The sequence below is a fragment of the Schistocerca piceifrons genome, chromosome 1, assembly GCF_021461385.2.
Source record: "Schistocerca piceifrons isolate TAMUIC-IGC-003096 chromosome 1, iqSchPice1.1, whole genome shotgun sequence".
In the NCBI taxonomy this organism is placed as follows: domain Eukaryota; kingdom Metazoa; phylum Arthropoda; class Insecta; order Orthoptera; family Acrididae; genus Schistocerca; species Schistocerca piceifrons.
In genome coordinates, this window is record NC_060138.1 from 1,020,234,978 (window position 1) to 1,020,248,281 (window position 13,304).

Genomic DNA, 13,304 nt, shown 5'->3' on the forward strand with positions numbered 1-13,304 from the left:
AATATTGATTCATATTAGAAGATAAAATGAAGAAAGGCAAACTGAAAATTGGTGCTGCTTGTAGGTGTAGGCAGAGTTTTTAACAGGAATACTCTCTTAGTAGTTAAGAAAATAGTACAGTTAAAATACAGGGGGGAAAAGGTTACCTATAACTTATACAAAAACGAGACTGCATTTATGAGTCAAAGGACATGAAAGAGAAGCAGTAATTCAGAAGGAATTGAGACAGAATTGTACTCTATCCTCAGTGATATTCAGCCTGTTAACTGAGTAAGCAGTAAAGGAAATCAAGGAGAAATTTGGAGAGGAAATTAAAGTTCACAGAGAAGTCAGGTTATGCTGATGCAATTCCGTTAGGAAATGAGACACAAACAGTAGAACATGAGTTTTGCTATTTGGACAGCAAAATAACTCAAGATTGCCAAACTAGAAAGGATATAAAGTGCAGACTGGCAATAACAAGACAAGAAGTTCTGTAGAAGAGGAATTTGTTAACACTGAAAATAAATTTAAGTGTTAAGAGCTCTTTAACGAAGTATTTGTCTTTAGTGCGGCTTTGTACCAAACCAAAATATGGACAATAAACAGTTCAGAGAAGAGAATAGAGAATCTTTCAAAATATGTTGCTACAGAACAAAACGTATGATCAGATGAGAATAGGACACATCCTGAGGCAACAAGGAACTATCAGCTTGGTAATGAATGGAAGTGTGGGGACAAAACTGTAGAGAGAGCTGAAGGCTTGAAAACAGTAACCAAGTTCAAATGAAGAAGTAGTTATGCAGAGTTGAAAAAGATTGCACAGGATAGACTAGTGTGGAGAGCTACAGACATCAATAACAACTTTTGTGTCTCTATTACAATCCATCATTTCAGTCACCTCTACTCATTCAATCAGTCATTTATTGTGGCCCACAGTCATGGTTATCATTAACACTAAACATACCCCGAGTGCATGCATGGGCTACATATGTAGCCCAACAATAAATTACATTATCTCAGGACATAATATAAATAAAACACATTGTGTAGTTACAAAATACCTTTATTTTTATCACATTTGCACATAAAATAACAAAATGTAACTTTTTAACTGTTGTGTTAAATAAACAAACAAAACTCTAAAAAAAAAAAAAAAAAAAATCAATGCTAAAGCATGGTTTTAGATTATGTTCACATGTTTTTAAGTTCATATATAATAGTTATTAGTTTCCTGGTTTCTGATCATCTACATAACTGAACCAATTATCAATTTTTCACAATCATTTTCACTCAATTGGCACGCATGCAGGATACATGACTGACCAATGATTGTCATAAATGCGTGTCTTACATTTGCTGCACTGTTTATGTGTGCCATGATCAGGAGCCCTGCTACAAACAGAACAGTGGCCAGCTCCTTCAAAATTAGGCATAATAGGTCGCAGGGGTTGTTCTGGAAGCCTAAGAAGTAATCTGTCTTTGAGTTTGATACCTCTGTGTATGTTTTCCTGTGACATGCAGTGCTCAATAGAAAGCTTTGCTAGCTCAAATCTGACTTTTGGTAGGTAATGGTGGTGGATGACTTTTGTTTCAGAGTTGCTAATCTAATATATCACAAGACCATTATGCCCACCATATCGACAAAATTGTAATACTGTTTGTTAACTAGATTAGAAATATGTTTAAATTCTAACAACATAATCACATCTTCCCAATACGGATTTCGGAAAAATAGGTCCACCAAACATGCTCTGTATGCATTTCTAGAAAAGTGCTCAAGTTTCGTTGTCCATAAACAACCTGCTGTCGGTATATTTCTTGATCAGTCCAAGACCTTTGACATGGTCGACCACAAGCTGCTGCTTATGAAACTCCATAAGTATGAGATTAGAGGTGTAGCCCACAATTGGTTCCATAGCTACCTTAGTCAAAGAAAGCAATATGTAGAAATAAGAAAATCAGAGACATTCAGGCACTGCAGGTCAGATATACTACATACAACAAATGGCGTCCCTCAGGGATCTGTCTTTGGCCCTGTTCTTTTCATATTGTTCATAAATGATCTCCCAGAACACATACCAAATGCCAGCTACTTTCTGTATGCAGACAACACAAATATCCTGATAACCAGTAGAGGTGACACTCCGCAAGATGCAGTTAATGAAACTACTTGTCATTTACAATCGTGGTTTGAAGCAAATAGACTACTCATAAATACTCAAAAAACTGTAATTATTAACTTCCATACTAGACAAAATCTAACCCCCTTCAATGCAGTTATAGTTATCGGCAAATGACATTACAAACAGGCAGGACACCAAATTTCTTGGACTTACCATCAGTAACGCACTAAATTGGAAAGCACATATTGAGGCATTGTCACCAAAGCTTAGTAAAACCTGCTATCTATTACGATCATTAAAAGACACAGCCAGCGTAGATACCTTGAAGCTGGTGTACCATGCCCTGTTTGAGTCTGTCTTGAGCTATGGCCTAATCTTCTGGGGAAAGAGCTCTGATTCTCTCACAATTTTCAAGTTACAAAAACACGTAATAAGAACAATGAAATGTAAAAAAAGAACTGAACACTGTAAACCACTATTTCAACAGCTAAAAATCCTGCCACTGCCATGCCTCTATATATTGGAACTAGCTTGTTTTACAGTACAGCACTTGGACACCCTTGACAGAAATGCAGACCACCACATACATGACACCAGAAACAAAACACAGTTACAAATTATAGCTCACAACACAAAATTATATGCGAATGGGGTTAAATGTATGGGCATTAAAATATACAACCACCTCCCAACAGGCATAAAAACAAGCAAAAACCCAAAAATAATGAGAATTAAATTAAAGGAAATGCTACTAAATCACTGTTTCTATTCCGTACATGAATTTCTTGAAACAAAATTTTAATTACTTGCAATAAGCTGTTTATTCAGTTGTAGATATTTCTACTTAGTAAGATAATTTAATTATTGTATCTTATCTATATTCTGTCTGTATCTCATATATGTATTCTGCTATGTTAACTAAGTACCACAATATTTTAATTACTTGTAATAAGCTGTGTATTCACTTGTAGATATTTCTACTTAGTAAGATAATTTAATTATTGTTTGTTACTCATATTCTGTCTGTATCTCTTATATGTATTCTGTTATGTGCAGTATGCACCACCGTCATCTCTCATCACACACCACCTTTTTTATATTTTGTCTATATATCCTATATGTATTCTGCTATGTGAGTTATGTGCCACTGCTGTCATCTCTCGTCATATACCATCTTAACATAATTTTTCAAATTGACTTGTCCTATATCATGATGTGATTTGCTGTAGAAATTGTATGATCTACAGGACCAATAATAAATCAAATCAAATCAAATCAAAGCAGCATGAGAGGCCATCAGCAACTGTTTTGAGCAAGACTTTACCAAATATCAAAACAGGTAACTGGAGTAAATTATGTTCTACAGAGCAGATGGAGTGGCCTTTTCATTGATGATTTTTGTTCCATCTTTGGATTTGTCAGTTCGTTTTATTTATAGAAACTGTCATCTAAAAATACAATATCCACAATAACCAATGATTCAAACTGTAAAAATGTTTTTAAACAAACAACAAATACTAAAAAGGTAATACATTCTGAATTTTATAGTGTTATTACACTATCATATTTACCTCAATAACTTCCACGAATGCTCACATGGGCTACAGGTGTAGCACATAGACTTTAACGACAATTTATTTAGGTGCCTGTGTGCTGTGTGAGACAACACACTACCAGCAGGAGGGCGGACTCATACCTGGGGAATACACAATACGGTGCAACATGCAGGGTCCATGGATTCCTGAGGATGTCTCCATACCCGTACACACCCATCCACTCAACACAATTTGAAATGAGACTTGTCTGACAAGTCAACATGTTTTCAGGCATCAACAGTCTAACGTCGTTGTTGATGGACCCAAATGAGATGTAAAGCTTTGTATTCTGCACTCATCAAGGGTACATGAATGGAACTTTGGCTCCAAAAGCCCATATCAATGCTGTTTAATTGAATTGTTAGCAAGCTGAGACTTGCTGATGGCCCTGTACTGAAATCTGCAGAAATTTGTGGAAGGTGAAATATGCTCACTATTTTTATATACTTGAATTTAGCATATTTCGTGACAGTATTCACTTTTCCGTGGATGTTTATAAGATGACATTTGACTTTTTTGTGTTGACTTCAGTCTTCTAGTGAAAGTATGATTCCATAATGCTGTTTCGTCAGCTGTGGAAATGTCCTGGTTCAATGCGTTTGCCTCATTTTTGGTGCTTCAAATACCATTTTTCCGAATGTGCTTCCTTCTTGATGTTTACATAAAAAGGCAGTAGAATAACTCATTTTTGCTGGTCACTTGCAAATTATTATAACGGGGACCTGTACATTGTTCCACCGTCACACACTGAGTGTCCACTGCCGACTGACTACACTCAAAGACGACTACAGCGTCAAAGATATTTCACACAACACACAAGCTTCCACTTGTAACCAGTCTCGTTGATATTATTCGTCACATCTACTAATATTAATCAATATGCTGTCGCTCTCGAACATATAAGCAAATTAGCATAAAATAAGGCAAATTACAATTCACAAAAAATATTCTGACAAAAATATAAGAAAACATTTAAAACCTCCCTCATTAGATTTGATATCGACAAATCTGGTAGAAAATAACACATCTCCCAGATCCATTACAAATGGTTGCACTTCTGTCAGCTGAATGATTCTCTTCTGTCATTGCTGGTCCCTTTCTTGTAGGATCTTTTCTGTCCACAGCGATGCCAGAGATTTGATGTTTTACAGGATTCCTGATATTCACGGTACACTCATGAATTGGTCATACAGAACAATCCCTACTGCTACCTCAAAGATTCTGTGTCCCATTGCTTATGCACTGACTATAACATCACATTCAAACTCACTTAAATCTTGATAAACTGCCATTGTAGCAGCAGTAACCAACGTAACAGTTGTTCCAGACACTTGTCTTATATAGGTGATGCCATTAGCAGCGCCATATTCGGACCGTTCATATATCTCTGTATTTGAATAGGCATGCCTATACCAGTTTCTTTGGCACTTCATTGTATGTGAGCCTGACAAGTGACTCATGAGTGGCCACTACCAAATGGTGGCAAACCATAAATTGGACCATCCAGTTGCTAAACATGCTGCATGCCACAACACAAATGACTTCAACAGCTGCTTCACTACACAGGCCCATTTGGATACTCTGTTCCAGCACGAGTTTCTCTGAACTACACAGGTGTGAATTCTCTCTCCAGCATATCCTGTCCTCTTGAAATCTCCTGGCCTAAGCCTCTGCCAACCTGTTTTCCCACTGCCTCACCTTCCATTCCCTCTTCTGTTCACATTACTCCTCCTCCATCCAGATCGAGATCGTGCACTGCCTGCTCCTTGGCTCCCCCCCCCCCCCCCCCCCCCCTCCCACACCCCACACCGCATGCCACACTCTTCCCTCTCCTCTTCCTTTCTACCTATTTATTTCCACTTTTCTTTCTTTTTTCCTCCCTCCCCATTCTCCCTCTTCCTACATCTCTTTTTTGCTCTATGTTCTGTACTCTTCTCATCTCATTGTGCAGCCATGGAGTCATCTGTCCAATGACCTGCCCCTTTCTTACTATCCCCTCCTTGTGTTTCTCCTTATCCTCTCCCCACCTCCCCACCTGCAACAGCTCAGACAACTGCTTTCAGTAATTGAGTATCAAGTCTTGTTATGACCATGCAAATGTGTGTGTCTGTGTTGTTGTATGTGTGAATGTGTGTAGTTGGGCTAGAGGAGGAGCTATTGCTCAAGAGCTAGTGTGAATGTTGTTTTCTGTTATGCATGTCTGTACTCAATGTATCAAGCTGCTATAGGTGAGTGGTTGCTTCACTTATTTTATATATTCAGAGCATTATCGAGATAGAGGTGGTGTTTCGTGACATTAGTGTGGTTACCTGGTGATGACTAATTTTTTTTTTTTTTTTCAGGGTACTTAGTTCCTATGACTACTCATCTTGAAAACACAGCTACTTATCTTTCTATGGTGAATTACTTGGCTTTAGATCTTAGGAACATGCAAAGCAGGAAGCTTGAGTTCTTTACCACACAGTACAGAGGGCTGAATCTCTCGGACACTGTTTTTCTATTTATATTTTGTTACTAGTATAGAGACTACCCAACATCCTTGACACAGTGGTAACACCAGTTCCTGCCAGAGCACAAGAAGTTAAGTGCTGTTGGGTTGGGCTAGCACTTGGATAGGTGACCAACCAGTCTGCCGAGGGCTGTTGGCAAGTGGGATGCACTCAGCCCTTGTGAGGCAAACTGAGGAGTTACTTGATTGAGAAGTAGTGGCTCTGGTCTCGGAAACTTACATACGGTTGGGAGAGCGATGTGCTGACCACATGCCCCTCCACATCCACATCCAGTGACGCCTATGGGCTGAGGATGACATGATGGCCGATCGGTACCATTGGGCCTCCATGCCCTGTTCAGGAGGAGTTAGTGCAAGTTGTGACTGCAATTGCAATACAGTTTTGATATACAGGTGAGAGTTATGCATGTACATTACAAATATGCAAACAAAATTTACCATTGGCAATTACACTGCACTTGACAGTGAAATAAAACAACCCTTTTGTTTTAAATTCCTGTTTTGAAAGTTCTGTAATTCCAATGGTATCTAATAAGTGATTTTGGTAATACATTAAATCTCATAAAATTTATTATTCCATTTGGTTACTAGTAGTTCATGCTTTTCCAATATATGTTTGCAATATTTTACATCGGGCGCTGATAACCTCGCTGTTGTGCGCCCTAAAACACTAATCATCATCATCATCAATATTTTACATTTACAAATGAAGCCATAATTAAGAAAATTTAGGTTAGCATTGTTATCTTTCAGTATTTTATATAATATGATGTATATCCTATGTGAAAGTCTTTTCTATTGTATTCGCCAGTTTCAGCATAAAATAAGCAAGATTTTGTGGTTAGTTACTCATAAAAATGTTATACTTAAGTCATAGGGTCAGTATTGCCTCACATGTTCCAACATTTCTATGGAATCCAAACTGATCTTCCCCGAGGTCGGCTTCTACCAGTTTTTCCATTCGTCTGTAAAGAATTTGCATTAGTATTTTGCAGCTGTGACTTATTAAACTGATAGTTCAGTAATTTTCTCATCTGTCAACACCTGCTTTCTTTGGGATTGGAATTATTATATTCTTCTTGAAGTCTGAGGGAATTTCGCCTGTCTCATACATCGTGCTCACCAGATGGTAATGTTTTGTCAGGAATGGCTCTCCCAAGGTTGTCAGTAGTTCTAATGGAATGTTGTCTACTAACGGGGCCATGTTTCGACTTAGGTCTTTCAGTGCTCTGTCAAACTCTTCACACAGTATCATATCTCCCATTTCATCTTCATCTACATCCTCTTCCATTTCCATGATATTGTCCTCAAGAACATCGCCCCTGTATAGACCCTCTATATACTCCTTCCACCTTTCTGCTTGCCCTTCTTTGCTTAGAACTGGGTTTCCATCTGAGCTCTTGAATTCATGCAAGTGGTTCTCTTTTCTCCAAAGGTCTCTTTAATTTTCCTGTAGGCAGTATCTATCTTACCCCTTGTGAGATAAGCCTCTACATCCTTACATTTGTCCTCTAGCCATCCCTACTTAGCCATTTTGCACTTGCTGTCGATCTCATTTTTGAGACGTTTGTATTCCTTTTTGCCTGCTTCACTTACTGCATTTTTGTATTTTCTCCTTTCATCAATTAAATTCAGTACCTCTTCTGTTACCCAAGGATTTCTACTAGCCCCCATCTTTTTACCTACTCGATCCTCTGCTGCCTTCATATTTCATTCCTCAAAGCTACCCATTCTTCTTCTACTGTATTTCTTTCCCCCATTCCTGTCAACTGTTCCCTTATGCTCTCCCTGAAACCCTGTACAACCTCTGGTTCTTTCAGTTTATCCAGATCCCATCTCCTTAAATTCCCACCTTTTTGCAGTTTCTTCAGTTGTAATCTACAATTCATAACCAATAGATTGTGGTCAGAGTCCATATCTGCCCATAGAAATGTCTTACAATTTAAAACCTGGTTCATAAATCTCTGTTTTACCATTATATAATCTATCTGAAACCTTTTAGTATCTCCACAGCTCTTGTGTGGATGTAAATTGTTTCCTCATTATGACGTGATACTATTGCCTCTTTATCTAGTTTGTCCAACGTCTATCTGTTCTTGGTAGTTTTCAGACAAAGCATTTAGTAGCATTTCATACCCACCATTAACAGGGCTGTAATTATCCCAGTTGATTGTTGGATTGGTCAATAGTTATTTAATTTGACTATATGTCTGTTCAAATTATACCACAATAGCATTCTAGCTTAGTAATCTACTATGGATCTAGCACTTTGATAACCAGGTTCAAGCTGGTTAAACCAACCATTACCATGGCGAAGTTTGTAGGAATCTGTTGTGGCATTTACAGCCACCCTAAATGATTTGTTTCTTGCAATAATGCAATTATATACTCTTGATAGGGTAATTAAGGAACAAACAGCCAATGGTTGGCTAATAGAACACAATTTTTGAAAGATAGATTAAAATAGAGAAATACATACCGGTAATACCTGATAGCTAAATAATATCTAGCAGTCTTTACTGTGGATATTGTATCACAGACACAGTCCCTTTGACTGTTCAGAGATGTCACTAAACCCACCCATGGATGTAAACAAACATCCATGAGCAGCACCTGTTAGACGGAGAGGGTCCGACAGCCAATCAGTTCCAGTCATTCCACCAGAATGGAGGTACACAGCCCATGTTGTCTGTAGTTCTACCATGCCTAGACAGTCAATACTGCAGTTCAATCACATCTGCATTGTTACCTTGTGCCAGGAAGGGCTCTCAACAAGGGAAGTGTCCAGGCGTCTCAGAGTGAACCAAAGCGATGTTGTTCGGACATGGAGGAGATATGGAGAGACAGGAACTGTCAATGACATGCTTCCCAGGTCATCCAAGGGCTACTACTGCAGTGGATGACTGTTACCTATGGATTATGGCTCAGAGGAACCCTGACAGCAATGTCACCATGTTGAGTAATGCTTTTTGTGCAGAGACAGGATATTGTGTTCTGACTCAAACTGTGCGCAATAGACTGTGTGATGCGCAACTTCACTCCCGACGTCCATAGCAAGGTCCATCTTCGCAACCATGACACCATGCAGCATGGTACAGATGGGCCCAACAACATGCTGAATGGACCGCACAGGATTGGCATCACATTCTCTTCAAGGATGAGTGTCATATATGCCTTCCACCAGACAATTGTCGGAGACGTGCTTGGAGGCAAACCGGTCAGGATGAAAGCCTTAGACACACTGACCAGCAAATGCAGCAAGATGTAGGTTCCCTGCTGTTTTGAAGTGGCATTACGTGGGGCTGACTTATGCCACTGGTGGTCATGGAAAGTGCCGTAATGGCTCTATGATACACGAATGCCATCCTCCGACTGATAGTGCAACCATATCAGCAGCATATTGGTGATGCATTTATCTTCATGGACAACAATTCGTGCCCCCATCATGCACATCTTGTGAATGACTTCCTTCAGGATAACAACATCACTCAACTGGAGTGGCCAGCATGTTCTCCAGACATGAACCCTATCAAACATGCCTAGGATAGATTGAAAAGGGCTGTTTTAGACGACGTGACCCACCAACCATTCTGAGGGATTTATGCCGAATCGCCGTTGAGGAGTGGGACAACCAGGACCAACAGTGCCTTGATGAACTTGTGGATAGTATACCACGACGAATACAGGCATGCATCAATGCAAGAGGACGTGCTATTGGGTATTAGAGGTACCAGTATGCATAGCAATCTGGACCACTGTCTCTGAAGGTCTCGCTGTATGGAGGTACAACATGCAATGAGTGGTTTTCATGAGCATTAAAAATGGCAGAAATGATGCTTTCGTTGACATCTATTCCAATTTTCTGTACAGGTTCTGGAACTCTTGGAACCAAGGTGATGCAAAACTTTTTTTGATGTGTGTATAAGAACATTATTATGTCTAGAAAATGTTTAAGGAACTTCACTTAAAAGACAGTAGCCCGTTTATTCCTGTCCAAATGAGGGACAATGTGGTGAAGAGACCATCCCTCACTAATCATTTTAAAGCCGCAGTCTCCTAAAACACAAATCAATAAATTAAATCAAAAAACAGATTCTTACATTTGTTGCAGTCCTTAAGTGTTGGTAGGATACCCAAGTTTCAGGCTGGTCTTTTGTTTAGATGATATGAGTAGCTAAGAAAGTTGAAGCTAGAAGCAAAAGACTCTGAATCGACTCTAACATCATTAAAACTGTTTCAGCATATAATTTAGATGTGCTTTAAGAAGTAATTGAGTGCTGTAGTCTAGAAAATAGTGGTGGGTGTTGCAGGTGAGAAGGTCAGTTTAGCTTGATAGTAGGGACACATGTCCTTATGTCATAGTGGTGGAGTGGTAGCTCTTTGGAGTTAGCACCAATGTAAAATGTAATATCGGTGTAGCTATTATTGTTTAATACTGTAATCAAAGTAAGTGACATGGTACATTTTAGACACTACGCAATAGCTTTTATTCTAATAAATAAATAATGAGCTGAATTACTGTTGCCTCAGTGTTTGGCACAACAATAGCTAAGGAGAAATGGCTAGAGGACAAATGTAAGGATTTAGAAGCATATTTCACAAGGGGAAAGATATACACTACCTACAAGAAAAATAAAGAGGTTGTTGGGGAAAAGAGAAGTAGTTGTGTGAATATCAAGAGCTCAGATAATAAACCAGTCCTAAGCAAAGAAAGGACAGCTGAATGGTGGGAGGAGTATGTATGGGTCTATACATGTGAGATGAACTGAAAAACAATATTATAGAAAGGGAAGTGGACATAGATGAAGATGAGATGAGAAATATGACACAGTGTGAAGAATTTGACAAAGCTCTGAAAGATCTATGTAAAAACAAGGCCCAGAAGGGTAGATGACATTCCATCAGAACTGCTCATAGCTGTGTGAGAGCCAGCCATGATAAAACTCTTCCACCTGATGTACACGATGTACGAGGCAGCGAAATACTCTTAGACTTCAAGACGAGTGTGAAGATTATCACACTCTCAGTTTAATTACAATATTATGAAAAGAGTAGTTGCTGCTCACCATATAGCGGAGATGCTGAGTTGCAGATAAGCACAACAAAAAGACAGTCAACAAAATAAGCTTTCAGCCAACAAGGCCTTTGTCAAGAACAGGTGACACACACACACACACACACACACACACACACACACACACACACACACATATGACTGCAGTCTCTGGCAGCTGATAACCTGGTTTTAACTGCCAGAGTCTGCAGTCATGTATGTGTGAGTTGTATTTGCGTGAGTGTGTGGGTGTCTGTCGTCTATTTTTGACAAAGGCCTTGTTGGATGAAAGCTTATTTTGTGACAGTCTTTTTGTTGCACCTAACTGCAACCCAGCATCTCCACTATATGGTGAGAAGCAACTATTCTTTCCATAATACTGTACCAGTTTAATAAGTCATTGTTGCAAAACACAAATTCTTTACAGAAGAATGGAAAGAAAGGTAGAAGCCAACCTTGGGGAAGATCAGTTTGGATTCTGGAGAAATGTAGGAACATACAAGGCAACACTGACCCTATGACTTATATTAGAGGATAGGTTAAGGAAAGCCAAACCTAAATTTATAGTATTTCTAGACTTAGAGAAAGCTTTTGACAATGCTGACTGGAATACTCTCTTTCTACTAAAGGTAGTAGGGGTAAAATACATGGAGCAAAAGGCTATTTACCACTTTTACAGAAACCAGACAGCAGTTATAAAGAGTTGAGGGGCATGAAAGGGGGCAGTAGTTGAAAAGAGAGTAAGACAGGGTTGTATCATATATCCCATGTTATTCAACATGCACATTGAAGGACAACAAAGAAAAATTTGGGGTGGGAATTAAAGTTCAGGGAGAAGAAACAAAAACTTTGAGGTTTGTTCATGCCATTGTAATTATGTCAGAAACAGGAAAGGACTTGGAAGAGCAGTTGAACGCAATGGACAGTGTCTTGAATGGAGGATACAAAGTGAACATCAGCAAAAGCAAATCAAGGATAATGGGATATAGTCTAATTAAATCAGGTGTAATCTGTTAACATCAAATATAAATTTAAGTGTTAAGAAGTCTTTTCTGAAAATATTTTTCTGTATTGTAGACATGTATAGAACTGAAATATGGACAATAAACAGTTTAGATAAAAAGAGAATAGAAGCTTACGAAATGTGGTGCTACAGAAGAATGCTGAAGATTAGATGGGTTGATCACATAACTAATGAGGAAGTACTGAATAGAATTGGGGAGACAAGAAATTTGTTGCACAATTTGAGCAAAAGAATGGATCAGTTGATATGACACATTCCGAGACATCAAGGAATCATCAACTTACTATTGTAGGGAGGTGTTTGGGGTAAAAATTGTAGAGGGAGACTATGAGATGATTCAGAAAGCACATGCAGAAAGATATAAGTTGATGTAGTTATTCTGAGATGAAGAGGCTCACATAGGATAGAGCAGCATGGAGAGCTGCATCAAACAAGTCTTCAGATTGAAGACTACAACAACAACTGGAAGAAAGCAGTACCCACCTTAGTTGTATCAGAGGTACATCCATGTTTGATCACATGTTACATGTACATGTACATGTACATGCACATGTTACATGTAGAAAGTGGGGGACACATGTCAGGTATATTGACGGATCAATCAACATCATTATGCAACATCTGGCAAGATTGCGAGACACAGCGCAGAAGGAAATATTTGCTGGCACCAGGTCATATGGCAAAACTCTATGGCAGATTTGAGGGCTCATGTGGACCACCACTGCTTTCACTTATCAACCAACCAGTGACTCTACTGATGATGACCCTGCACTATGTGGTTTCACCTAAACAGTGATTTGGACTTGGTTCTTACCTACAGGTGACATTTGTCTAACCACGGAATTGACTGTCTGCCTTATGTCATACTATTTCCGCACTCTATTCCACTGTATATGGAAACACTGAGAGCATGGTTCATATTCAGATGCTTCCCAGTTGGAGCTACAAACAATGTTCTCCTTCACTAACATGTGAGTCACACAACAAACTTCCAGAGTACTGTATCAATCAAGAGGTA